Genomic DNA, 12,438 nt, shown 5'->3' with positions numbered 1-12,438 from the left:
ATGGCATTAATTGACAAAAGAAACTTGTATAGATCTGTTTGTTTTACCGTGTATGCAGGAGTAACACTCCATTTTAAGTATGCACATTCATGACAAGATGGTTCACGTGCATGTCAAAAGCACCAGGACCATTTATAATTGTAACATCGAATAGAAGAAGATATTAGCAGTTTGTCAACGGTAACAAGTCGTTGATTGGCTTGATGGCCAACAATTAATGATTCACGCTTAACTGATCAACTTATGGAGCCACTGCCTTAAGTTTGCATTTGAGGGTATAGACTGTTTGAGAATATAGCTAAACTACTCTTTTATAAGTACACTGACTTGCTTTGATGATCTTGAAGTGTGTTTGAGCTTGTAATTAGATAATGGCCACCTAAATTTAAGCAATAGAGGAAGGGAACAATTCAAAAAGCTATATATCTATTTGCTTGCTGTATTATAACACTGGCTGGCCTCTGCGAAAAGTATGGTCCGATAATTTGGCTTAGACTAGGCTCCATAGACACCATGTTGATTCTCTCAAGCAGAGTTGTGGCCGAGTTCTTCAAGAACCAAGACCTCAATTTTGTGGAGCGAACCATGACATAGCTCATGCGATCTCATGACTACTACAAAGGATCTATCGCCCTAGCCCCATACGGCACATATTGGCCGGTGTCAAGGCGACTGTTGACGGTGGACATGCTAGTCCCCAAGTGGCTCAACGAAACAGCTCCAATCAGGAGAAAGTGTGTCAACAACATGTTGACATGGATCGGGGAGGCGGCGTCTGCGGATAAGGTCCAACTCGGAGAAGTTATACATCTCGCGCATTTCGTGTTCCTCATGGCATTCAATTTGCTAGCTAGGGAATCTCATGCTGTCCCGAGATTTGCTCGATGTGGACTCGAAGGTTGGATCAGAGTTTTTCGTGGCAATGACCGGATTGATGGAGTGGTCAGGCCGTGGACCTATTCCGGTGGCTGCTGTGGTTGGACCCGCAAGGGCTGAGGAGGAAGATGGATCGGGATATGGGGAAGGCCATGAGGATCGCTTCGGATTTCGTGAGGGAAAGGATTGAGGAGAAGAAAATCGGGGAGACAATGATCAGAGGGATTTTCTGGATGTGTTGCTTGAGTTCGAAGGAAACAATAAGGACTGAGCCGGCCAAGCTTTCTCAGAAGCAAATCAAAACATTCATCCTGGTACGATCACAAACTTTGAATTGCTAGTTTTATAAGGATTCCTATGTCCGATCATATGTGCAGGGGATAGATCATAGGTGCATATGTTGCGTGACTTGTTTTCTTGCACGACACACAAAACGCAGTAACGAAACTCCTACCCTGAATTGGTTAATTCGTTTGCATAGGCTACAAGTGTGTCGATTCGTCTCTACATGCATTTAACTGAATTTTTATCTTTTCTGCCGTGGAAAAGAAATTTAAGTTGTCTTGAGACCAAAGATTAAAACTGTTATTACGTAATTGATGTACTAAGCTAGCATAAATAAATCAAGAAGCTTTTGAAAAGTCATGGCTGTCCTAATGTTTATGGAACTTTCTTTCTGCTTTTTTTTTCGAAGGATCATAACAGTTAATACGTGTGCGTGCACGTGTGCCAGAGACAGAGTACCGTTTTGTGTTTTTTTTTTAAAGGGTCAAAGCTGTTTACCTTTCAACAATTATATAAAAAAAAAAACGAAGTAATTGCGGGACTCACCGGAAGACGGCCATTGCGGCTGCTCCCGCCTCTCGTCCCTCTCTCCACCCTCGGCCTTCACGCACATCCCTCTCTCTCACCTCATCTCCGCTCGTAGACCTCTCTCTCCTCCATTTTCCCTCTTTAGGCTCGCCGCTCCTCCTTGCTCGGTGGCAGAGCCCAAATGACTTGTCCGAGGTCGCCAAAGATACTAACATCCATTTGGGGCTTCGACAACCTCAGATCTTGGTTGATCTAAGTCACGATGGTGCCGGATTGAGTTGGAAGTAGTCATTGTGAGCATGCGATTCAAGGTTGAGGGCTTTGGTGGCAAGGCCCAGGGTAGGAAAAGAGAGATGAGGGGGAGGAAGGGATGAGCCGCGACAGTGGCAACCCCTTGCAACAGGCTAACAGCCACACCAATGGAGACTTGCGGTGGCTGATAGAGCAAGCAATATCACCTAGAGGAGGTAAATAGGTAATTTTAACTAATCTTGACAAATTTAAAAAGGAAGTAAAGTATTCAAAATTAGAGTGTAATCAGCAACCCTACTACTTGATGATATTGATCAATGAGTAGAGGTCAGAGTCTGAATATCAACAAGAGTTTAATGCAATTTATCGGTGTGCAAAGATATATAAAAAATAATCGATAAGAGTTTTGAGATGAGAAAATTTGCACACAGAATTTATAGTAGTTCGACTTAGATTAAGCCTACATCCACTCTCCCGTGCTGATAACCTTCAATCAATAAGAGGTTACAAAGTCTACGTGTTCACTTCTCAAGTGTATGTGACTGATCTCTCTAACTCGCACTATTACTCTTACAATCTCTCTCAAAGATAACAATTTCAGCTCACGGAAGATAAGTATGAAGTTCTCTAGCTTTGAAATTTTTTATTCTGATCTCGTCTTTATTCTCCTCAACGCATTGATCTCCTTTTATACTCCAGTTCCAATCTTCCCGTTGGACAGTCTTCAGAGGATCATCTTCCAATCTACATGTTGGATAGAATTGTATGAAGAAGATTGAGTACTTGTTGAGGAATAAAGTCTGAATGTCTGTTAATTCTGATTGCCCATACAGTCAAAGTCTCCAGTTTCCGTAAGCAGAGTTTTTCGATTAAGAATGTTACTTGTCTCAAGATTGATTGCCAATCAATCAAGACATTTTGTATTTTTAACCGTTGCAACCAAATCCCTTCCTTTTCCCTCTCTCTTTCGAGAGAAGAGGTAGGTTTGACGGCAGCTACATGTAACAATGGCAATGAAAAGACCAGCAATGGTGGAACAAAATTTGGACATGGATTGATGGTGTTGGTGAATCTCATCCTAGAGACAGAAATAAAAACAATGGTCATTTTTCATAAATTAATTGTTGAGATTTATCGAAATATCTAAGGAAATAGTGTGTGAAGTTGAGAATCCACGTTCCTCATGTGTATAAAATGTCTCATTAGTGCTTATGGAAGGGTAGAAATAAAAACAATGGTCATTTTTCATAAATTAATTGTTGAGATTTATCGAAATATCTAAGGAAATAGTGTGTGAAGTTGAGAATCCACGTTCCTCATGTGTATAAAATGTCTCATTAGTGCTTATGGAAGGATGACGACACAACTAATAGACAAAGCCCCACACGACCATAGAAACATTGAAACTAATATTTTTCAAGTAATGATTAGCAATTTGATACCGTAGTGACTTGTAAGTTGCTTCAATATCACTTAATTATTTAATTATCTCCTTAATGTATAACACATCATCTTACTCAATTTTATGAATCAATTTTCTACTTATAACTTTACTCAGAAGAAGATCGGCATTCTTCCATCAATATAATCTTTTAGCTTTATGGTTAGGGTTCTTAGCCTTGTGAAATATGGGGGGAAGAACAGTAGAAGTGCCAAAAGTTATGTACGGAGCTCACTTTGGTGCCAAAAGTTCTATTTAGATCACTTAAGTGCCAAATCGGAGGAAAAATGATCACTTTGGTGCCAATGGCAAGAGATTCCGGCCAAATTAATACGTGGCATTTATATTAAAGAAAAATAAGTTGACGTGGCAAATATTTTAAATCGCAGTCCACGTGGAATGGCATAAACAACGTCGTTTTCCATCCTCCACAAGAAACGTCGCTTCATTTTCCTACGTTGACTGCGTTTAAAAAATGACGTCGCTGAAGAAGGGGGACTAAAATTAGGGCTCGGATCTTGAGTTCTCACGTCACTCCCTCGCTCGCCGTAGCTCCCTCGATCGCCTTCCGTCGCTCGCCCACCGTCGCTCACCCGCCATCAGTCGGCTGTCGTCGTAGCTGCACTATTGTTTGCTGGCCCACCGTCGCTCAGACACTTCACTCAGATTTGTCATGTTCTCGCCGTGGGTCAATTGGGTGGAGAATTTAGGGTTCCGACAGGCAAATTGGGGCACGGAGGGCAAAATGAGGGCTCGGCTTGGACTGCTTTTATGGGGAGGGAAAAATGGTGGGGACCTCACTTTTGTTTAATCACTTTTGTGGGGAGGGCAAAATTGTGGGGACCGAATGTGACTGAATTGAAAAATAGGGCGTTGTGGGGAAAATGAGGGCTCAGCGCAGAGGAAAACTGGTTGGAGTGCTGGGAACAGTGGTGGGGACTCGACTTTATTTAGTTAGTTAGTATTTATGCGGGGACCGAATAGGGTCGAATTGAAAAATGGGTGTTGGGGACCTCACGTTGTTTAATCAATTGAATAAATCGGCTTCCTTTGTTTTTTTCGATAATTATTTAATCAATTAAATGTAAAATTGTTGATGATTCTGCTATGTGGTCCCAATGAATGACTTTTTATTTTTATTCTTTGGGTGCAGCATCGAAATGGAGGGGAATCATGTGAGCGTCATTGTTTGTTACGGTGGAGAGTTTGTTATTGCCGCTGACGACTGGGAATATTGTGGTGGGAACGAAGGTAATATTTACGTCAATGTTGGGAAGCCATCATATATTGATTTTGTGAGGGATTTGGTGTATTTTTGTCGATGCAAAGTGCAAAAATTGCACTATTGTGTTCTTGGGAAGGAATTGAAGGATGGTTTGAGATTTTTTAGTGACGATAATGGTATTAAGGATATCATTTACCATTATCTTCACGGCGATGAAGCTAAGGTCTATGTTGGCAGATAGCGAAGAGTACCAACATGGCTGACTTCAGATTAGCGAAACAGGGGTTGTTGCAACTGACAAAGGAAGGCTTTGATGCACTATTCCAGACAGAAGCTAAGCACTGGTGTCGGGCCTTCTTCAGCGAAGAATTTAAATGTGATATAATTGACAACAACCTCAGTGAAGCTTTCAATGGCAGAATTTTAGAGGCCAGGTGCAAGCCAATCATCAGCATGCTTGATGATATTCGCGTTATGGTCATGACCAGACTGCACATGCAAAGAGATGAGGCTACCAAGTGGAGCAGAGAATGCGGTCCTAGAATTGTAAAGAAATTGGATGCGAACGTTGCTGCTAGTAGGTTCTGCCATCCGGTTTGGAATGGAGAAAATGGATATGAGATCATTCACAATAATGATAAGTATGTGGTCAACCTAGATAGAAGAAAGTGTTCATGCCGAGCCTGGGAACTAAGTGGAATTCCTTGTCCCCATGCTATTTGTGCCATTTTGATGAAGCAAGAAAGACCAGAGGATTACCTACATGATTGATACAAAAAAAGCTCATACCTTAATTCGTACCAATTCATGATTCAGCCTATCCGAAGTAGCAAATTTTGGGAGCCAACAAATCGTGAAGGCCCTCTACCTTTGCCACTAAAGAAGCAAATAGGAAGGCCGAAGAAAAAACGAAGAATACAGGAGGGAGAGGCATTAAGTCAGAGGATGAGTAGGACCGGGGTGAAGATGAAATGCTCCTATTGCCACAAGGAAGGGCACAATAAGAAAGGTTATCAGTTGAAAAGGCAACGTGAACAAAAAGTTGTTGTAAGAGCTGATCGTGGGCTAGGAACAACACATACTAAAGAGGTTGCTGTTGGGCCTACTGAAGGGCCAACAAAAGGCCCTGTTCTAGGCCCAAGTGCAGGGACAAGTATAGGCACGACAGCAACAACAACAACTGAGTCCACTGTTGAACAAACGAGGAAAAAATATCCAGTAAGCTATACATTGTTGTGTTTGTCTTTTATGGGCTGAGTTTAATTTTGTTATGTGTTTCTCAGGTGAGAAGACGACCAACTGCACAAGTTGCACAAGGACAGGGAGCCCCACAGGTTGCTCCCCCACAAGTTGCACAAATTGCTTCCCCACAAGTTGCTCAAAGTGATGCACCACAGCGAACAAGAGGGGTTCTTGGAAAAAGAATAAGGCAATATGGTTATGGGATTTACACAGATGAACGTACTGGAATGACTATTTTCAATGTAAGATTTGTAGGACTCATGTATTTAATTTATGGTATTTCAATTCATTTGGTTAACAATATAATTATGTTCTCGTAGCCTGGAAGAAGTTCGGAGGTGCTTATCTCTCAAGGTGGGCCAACTCAAGAGTCAAGGGCGCAGCCAAAGAAGAGCACAAAGAAGAAGAAGAAGACAGCGAGTACAGCTTCAAAACAGCCACCAACAAATAAAGTTGCACCAGTTCCATCTCAACCAACAGAACCAGTACTAGTTCCATCTCAACCGACTGATCATGGGACCAATGTTCCTACGGAGAGGTCCCCACACATGACACGTTGTTGACACCTAAATTTTACATATTCATTTAGGGTTTAATTGCATGAAAAATTAGGGATTGATTTTTAACTCCTAAACAAAAATATTTTCGTTAAATTGTATGGCATGTAGACATTAGGCGCATTTGCATTAATAGATTTAGCGAAACTTTTTTTCGCTTTATTTTACTTCTTTTTTATTTTTATTTATTTAAAATAATTAAAAAAATTAATAAGTTTTTTTAAAAAAATTAATGAATTGATCGGGCTGATTTGATCCGGCCCGATAGGGCCGCCCTCTCTTTTAATTATCTTAGCTATTTAGGCCAAGCCCTTTTGCTTGTTCATTCTTCCTTTATGGGCTTAGCCCTATTTCTTTCCTCCCTACTTCTCGAGCCCAGCCCTCCACCCATTTTCCCTCCATCTCCCTCACGTTGTTCATAGCAAGAAGCAGACGACAAAACAGAGGGACGCTCTGCACGAGGAGGGTGATAGTCGCGATTCCAGAAGAGAGGAAGCGATGGCACAGCGCTGCATCCTGGCAACACAAGAACCCAGGAGATCCTGCAGCCGTTTTAGCAAAAAAACGGACCTGATTCAGCCTTGAACAGAAGGACCCGGCTGCTGGCATTGTAGAGGTTGAGAAGGCGCTCTGATCAAGCGTGTCGTTGAGCTGGGAATGGAAAATAAGGCAGCTAGTATGGTTGACTAACAAAAGCTGAAGCATTATCATAAAAGTAGAGAGAGATGGACGTCCAGGGGAAAAAAGGTCAAAATAAACACAAAAAGGGCGCTCTCTCACACTTTCTCTTTCTTGCTGCCTTCATGCATGCACTCACGAAAGAAGAAAATGGAGTCTGCATACATGAGAGACGAGAGGGAGAGGAGAGTTAAAAAGGAGGGAGAAGAGACTGAGAAAGAAGGAGGACAGCTCAAAAAAGAGAGAACAGAGGTGAAACCGTGAGAGAAGAACAGTGGAAGTTACCGAGAAGAAAAAACAGAGACAGGGAGGAGAGAAAAGAGAGAAGGAGCTCGGCTTGATAGAGGGGTCTTTCTTCGACGAGAGCGTTCCGGTCCCTTCCCAGTGACCGGCAAATCTCGTGCCCCTCTCGGTCGCTCACCCGTCACCTTGAATCATCCACTTAAACGAACGCCTCTTTTCAAGAGCGTCCGTTTCGGTATCAAATCATCGAAGAAATCGCGCTTAGTTGCCGCAAACGAGCTGAGTCAGCTGCACATCTCGTCACCATCGTTGATTCCGTGCCGTTCACGACCAGGTGAGACTCGCGCCTCCCTTGTTTTTCCCTTGCCTCTCGGATGCCGGGCACATCGAGCCTATCTCGATGGTCGCCCGGCCCCCATTGATGGATACTCGTGCTCGTTTGATACTCAAAGAAGCTGTTTTAAACGTTTCACACCGAGAACACGCCATGAGTTCTACTAAAATCGGATCTGTAACCCCATTACTCGGTTGTGCCGCACATGTTTGATAAAGTGTCTCAGTGAAACAGTTTAATCTTGGAGTGTCAAATCTGGTCGTGGTGATTTTTTAAAGTCTTTTTGTAAAATGAAATAGGTCTTTGGTGTAATATGGTTGTTTAGAACTTTACATATCACATTTGAGCCAAAAACCACGTTCACGACCAGTTTTTAAGCCTTTATCCGAACTCGCCTACCACTTGTTTGATAAAATGTCTGAACGAAGGCCGAGACCAATATCACCAAGATCCGTCTATGTAATCTTCATTTTATGCTTCGTTCAAGCTTGGATTGTTATTTCGTGCCTGATCTGGTATTTTTCTTGTGTTTTTATGCCACTGTTCGTGCATCGTCCGAGTTGGTCTCGCATACGCATCCTCCCATCGGAGAGATTTTCCGGCATCGAAGAAGCCCACGGTTTGAGGCCGCCTTAGCCAGCGTGTTCCTCCTCATCTTTAGCGTGCATGTGTTGGTTTTTGGCTGTTTCTTTTGCTAGAGCGGTGTTTGAGTTGGTATGTCTCTTAGGTGATAACGGTGTCGCCGGAGTCGCTTCGGTGATAATCGAGTAGTGGCCATCGGCGGTGGCGCGACGACCGACGATGGGTGGCCGTCGACGTTGGAGGTCGACGGCTGGCGGTGGTGTTCGGTAGCCGGAGGTGAAACTTCGGGTATAAGAGGGAAGCTCTCGAGGAAAGGGGGTTCTGGGAAAGAAAAGAACAGGTATGGCAGAAGTGCATGGCAGGAGAGAAGAGGGGAGGAAAAAGTAATAAACAAATAGAAATAGTAAAGAAACAAAAGAAAAAGAAAAAAAAAAGAAAAAAGGAAAATCAAAAGAAAAGAATAAAAAATTGAAAAGAAATGAAAAAGGGTTCCGGGTAGGGTTGGAATTTCGGGACAGGTGTCGGGAGGATCGGGTCAGGGGATCCAGTCCGAATCCTTCTTTTATTAATAAAAACATTAAAAAATATTTAAAAATTCAAAAAAATATTAAAATATTAAAAATATTAAAAATTCCAAAAAAAAATTCGACAATGTTAAAAAAAATTTAAAAAAATCTGAAAAACATTAAAAAATTAGGAAAATTTCTAAAAATTCCAAAAAATTCCAAAAAATTTGGAAATGTTCAGAAATCTTTTTGGGCTTTATTGCACTAGATATTAGTTTTAATTTCATTCTGGACTTAGTTTAAAACTCGTAAAAATTGAGAAAATCCTTTAAAAAATTCTCAAAAATCGGACAAGCCATTAGGGCTTTACCCTGGGGCTTTTGATTGCCTTTTTCTTTTTTAGAGACGATGCTAGGTCGCTGGTTGTTTATTTTCTTTATGATTTTCTAGTTGCACGCTTTTAATACATTGATTGTTATTTTCTATTTTTAGAACGGTTAGGTGGAATTTTAACTTTTTCGATAGGCTGCCCGGTACGTTAATTCGCGAGCATTCAAGTTTAGGTACCGAAAGGGCACTAGTTAGATCACTAGTGTAATCAAGTCCCCGAACTTTAGAATCTCTGGTTTTCGCACGTATCGAGACGACACTCTCGCGTCTCGATTAGGGTTTCTAGCCGACCCCTGATCATGGCTAGTGGCGACTCCAATCGAATGTGTAAATTAGACAATTCTCGTTGCGTGAGGTATGAGGCTCGGGAGTGCCTCGGTCCTTGACAAATACCTCTTGGCCTAAATTCGATCGGGACGGGTAGGTCGTGACACACGTGCTACAAAAAAAAATGTTGATGCTAAGAAGAATGTGACAGAAATGCCAGTTAACGAACTTACGTGTCCAGTTCGAAAGAGTGCCCAAATTATGAATCAATTCAAAAGTGCAAAAGGAAAAGGAGCCGGGGGTGTTGTGCATATTAACCAATGGGAGGGTACTGGACATAGTATCTTCACTGATGGGGATTGCTGCCATTGTTTTTATGTGTTCGCTTTGACATATTAGGTGGGAGGGGATCGTTGACTGATTGGGGGACTGATGTTTTTTATGGACATGTTTATTTTTGTAAAGAACCAATCAATGTCAATGGCAACAATGTTTTTGTTATTTTCTTGTCTTGCACCTTGTTATGAGGCTGATGTTGTTTTTGGAAGTGGTTGGTTGATTATTGTTGCCGGTTGAAGTCGTGGGTGCTGCATCTTCCTGCACTAGCAAAGACAAGTACTGGTGTAAGAACAAGATGCACTAGCACAGCACTAGTGCAATTGTGGCTGTTGGTGCATCCTGTTGCACCAACACAGCTCTCGGTGCAACTCTGGGTGCTGGTTCGTCTTCTTGCACCAACACTTGTATGAGCTAGTGCAAGAACAAGATGCACCAGCAACTCAACTGGTGCAACAACATGCACCACGACTGGTGCAAGCCAATGGAAACATAGTTGAAACTGACTTGTTCTTATTTTTAAACTCGTGCAACACGAGTGATCTCTTTTTCATCGCGATTGACACTAAAATGATCACTTTCAAAAAAACTTGGCACTGAAACGATCACTATTTACAACTTATGGCACTGAAATAGTCACTCGTAAATTGTTACCACCCCTTAATTTCTTCATGGTTCGTAGTAATGGTTGCAGCAAACCATTACATCTGATGCAAAAACCAAGCAAACCAATATATACAATACAGAACCAAGCAAAAAAAAATTTGAAGTGCTCACAACCAATGAATTCCAACTCCAACCTTCCATTTCCACCATAGATTGGAACAAAACCTTTTGTTCCATACAATTTGCAGCAAACCAGTAACACATTTTACTTACAAATGACCCAATACAAGTAAATATTCCACATCTTCGATTATGGTAGACATACAAACTTCTTCTCATTGCTCACTTCAAATTTGAATATACTACACAAGAGAACAACAACACAATCAATGCTCGATAAAAGTTTCGTTCAATTTTCAGCCTTGAAACTTCCCTCTTCAAATGGTCGACTAAAAATGTTAAGCCCTTCATTTGAGCTTGCATTGAGTCGACATCATCTAACTCGTCCATTAATGTAGGTGGAGGTTGATGTCGTCCTTCAAGTAGCTACAAGATCACTTCTGTGGCTCGACCAGAGAATTTGGCATCAACCCATTTGAAATATTTGCACTTTGAGCCTTCTCTATACCTACCGCATCCATGGAATCTTCTCCCGGTATTTAACTGAGTCGAAGATGTTCTTCTCGGACTCGGTAACCCACAAAAACAGTAACACTCACCATCTAATTCGCTTTTTTTAATCGAATATGAGCCGCTGCTGAAGCTTCCGCCCTCCATCTGCAAGCGCGAGCTGATAATTGGGGATTTAAGGTTCTGATTTTCGCGGGTTAGGTATCCCAAATGTGAGCCGCTGCTGAGCTTCCACCCTCCATCTTTCAATTTGGGGATTAGGGTTCTTATTTTGGGGAGAAGAAGCTAAATAAAACGGCGCCGTGTAGGTATCGTGAATAAAACGGCGTCGTTTTATTGTTTGCACGCTGACTGTACTCTCCGGCGAGCCACGTCGGCTTCAAATACTAATAAAAACTTGACACGTCAGATTTCCGACCAATCAAATCGGAGTTGGCACTTAAAAGATCGTTTTTCAAATTTTTTAGCACTTAAATGATCCAAATGAAACTTTTGGCACCAAAGTGAGCTCCGTACACAACTTTTGGCACTTCTGCTGTTCTTCCCCCTGAAATATGTGTCGAGAATTTGATAGAACCATTTCCGACCTTAGCCTTGTAAACAAGTTTCTCAGTATGTCAACAAGGACAACATTTCCGACCAAAAAATAAACAAGGACAACATTAGACGTATAAAAATTTGTTATGAATTTATTTGGCGAAGTTTTGTGGTAAATTAGTAGCCTACTTGGTATAACTACCCGCAGTTGCTACATATTGGAAAAAAGGTATGGCTATGGCTCCATTGCCTTACCCTAAAAAACCTTATGGATGTGGCTCCATTTCGTGAAATTGTGCCATGCTTGCTCTCACATACTCGCCTCTTGACATCACAGGAAATGTTCTTGGCCGGTGTGGAAACATCGAGCAGTACTGTCGAATGGTCACTAACAGAATTCCTACGGGACCCAGACTCCATGGTCAAGGTCCAAGCAGAGCTGTCCCGGGTTGTCGGGTCAAACCGAAAGGTCCAGGAAACCGATATAGACCAGCTCCCCTACCTGCAAGCAGTTGTAAAGGAGACCCTCAGGCTCCACCCGCCAATCCCATTTCTCGTGCCACGGAGGGCCATGGGCAACACCGTTTTCATGGGCTACGACATTCCTGAAAACATGCAGGTCTTTGTGAACACTTGGGCAATTGGTAGAGACCCGGATGTCTGAGAGGTTCATTGGATCGAAGTTGGATTCCAAGGGTCAACACTACGAGTTCATTCCGTTTGGAGCGGGTCGAAGGATGTGTGCCGGCATACCCTTGGCACATCAGGTGCTTCATCTGGCTTTGAGCTCGCTGCTTCATGAGTTCAATTGGCAGTTTGATGGCCGCATTGATGCAAAGACGATTGACATGAGAGATAGGGTTGGGATGACCATGAGAAAGTATGTTCCCCTGCTGGTGGTGCCCAAACGAAGAGCAATGTGA

General features: G+C 42.3%; 1 pseudogene; it reads left to right on the top strand.

Moving 5' to 3' along the window:
• On the top strand, positions 1-12,438 carry LOC130138969 (cytochrome P450 76A2-like; annotated as a pseudogene).

The sequence above is a fragment of the Syzygium oleosum genome, unplaced genomic scaffold (assembly GCF_021117445.2).
Source record: "Syzygium oleosum isolate NSW1041296 unplaced genomic scaffold, Sole_v2.1 Sole_v2.09, whole genome shotgun sequence".
Lineage (NCBI taxonomy): Eukaryota > Viridiplantae > Streptophyta > Magnoliopsida > Myrtales > Myrtaceae > Syzygium > Syzygium oleosum.
Note: the sequence above shows the minus strand (reverse complement) of the source record. Positions and strands in the feature narration are given on the sequence as shown.